Raw genomic sequence first — 1,396 nt, 5'->3', positions numbered from 1 at the left:
TGAGCTCAATGATGTCCGAAATTTCTCTGAGGCTCTGTTCATTTTTTGTCATGGTAAATATGCATAACAAAATTTACCATTTTAACCACTTTTACATGTACAATTCAGTAGCATTAAGTATATTCACAATTTTGTTCAATCATCACCACTATCCATTTACAGAAATTTTTCATCATCCAAAGAGAAACTCTATACCCATTAAAGACTAGCTCCCCACTCCCCTCTTCCCCACCCCCTGTTAATCTCTATTATTCTTTCTGTCTCTAAATCTGGCCAACTTTTACAGTGTGATCATAACAATCCCCTTTTCATCAGGTTTTCATGGAGGGTAGGAGGCGTAATTCTTTGACTTAAAAATATAATTTGAAGAAAATGACTGCTTAGGAGAGAGAGAGAGAAAGATAGTGAGATAGAGAGAGAAAAGAAAGAAGAAAGAAATGAAGAAGAAGAAGAAAAAGAAGAAGAAGAAGAAGGAGGAGGAGGAGGAGAAGGAAAGAAAGAGAAAGAAAGAAAGAAAGAAAGAAAGAAAGAAACAAAGAAACAAAGAAAGAAAGAAGAAGGGAGAAAGGAAGGAAGAAGAAGAAGAAAAAGAAGGAAAGAAAGAAGAAAGAAAGGAAGAGAGAGAGAAAGAAAGGAGAAAGAAAGAAAGAAAAAGAAAGAAAGAAGAAAGAAAGAGAGAGAAAGGCAGGCGGGAGGGAGGAAGGAAGGAAGGAAGGAAAAGGAAGAAGGAAGGAGGAGGAAAATAGGGAAGAAGGGAGGGAAAAAGAAAGCTATGAAAACCACTGACCACAGGTCGAGATGGGAATGGGGATAATTCATCATTTTTTCTACCCTGACAAAACTCCCGAGAGTTGTTGACTATTCATTGGCTTTCACAGATTTGTCAAGAGGACAAATCTCAGCTTAATTAGCAAAGGATAAAATCATGAAATTAGTGGATTCCCTAATTTGGGCATGCCTCAGAGATGAATATGATTGCAAGGGCAGGTTTGGAAAAGGAAATGATGCCTGAATATACTGGTATTCCCAAAGATTCTGGACCTCAAAGTTTGGGCTTTTAAGGAACTACCATTTAAATCTGCAGTTTGCTGTAAAGATGGTTAAAAGAGTTCCGGGTCAGGCGCGGTGGCTCATGCCTGTAATCCCAGCACTTTGGGAGGCTGAGGTAGGCGGATCTCCCGAGATCAGGAATTTGAGACAGCCTGGCCAATGTGGTGAAAACTCATCTCTACTAAAAATACAAAAGTTAGCCATTCATGGTGGCACGTGCCTGTAATCCCAGCTACTTGGGAGGCTGAGGCGGGAGAATTGCTTGAACCCAGGGGGCAGAGGTTGCAGGGAGCCACTGCTCTCCAGCCTGGCCAACAAGAGCGGAAACTCCGTATCAAAAAAAAAA

At 40.5% G+C, this 1,396-nt stretch overlaps 1 long non-coding RNA gene across 1 annotated transcript in view; it reads left to right on the top strand.

Moving 5' to 3' along the window:
• The first annotated feature begins 1,094 nt into the window (after positions 1–1,094).
• LOC105554482 overlaps positions 1,095–1,396 on the top strand; it is a 26,624-nt gene continuing 26,322 nt past the window's right edge. The window contains exon 1 of the long non-coding RNA XR_001008334.1: positions 1,095–1,159. This is a non-coding gene — a long non-coding RNA (uncharacterized LOC105554482). The remainder of the gene's footprint in view (positions 1,160–1,396) is intronic.

Source organism: Mandrillus leucophaeus, unplaced genomic scaffold, assembly GCF_000951045.1.
Source record: "Mandrillus leucophaeus isolate KB7577 unplaced genomic scaffold, Mleu.le_1.0 Scaffold645, whole genome shotgun sequence".
NCBI classification, from domain to species: Eukaryota; Metazoa; Chordata; class Mammalia; order Primates; family Cercopithecidae; genus Mandrillus; species Mandrillus leucophaeus.
This window is presented reverse-complemented; position numbering and strand designations above follow the sequence as displayed.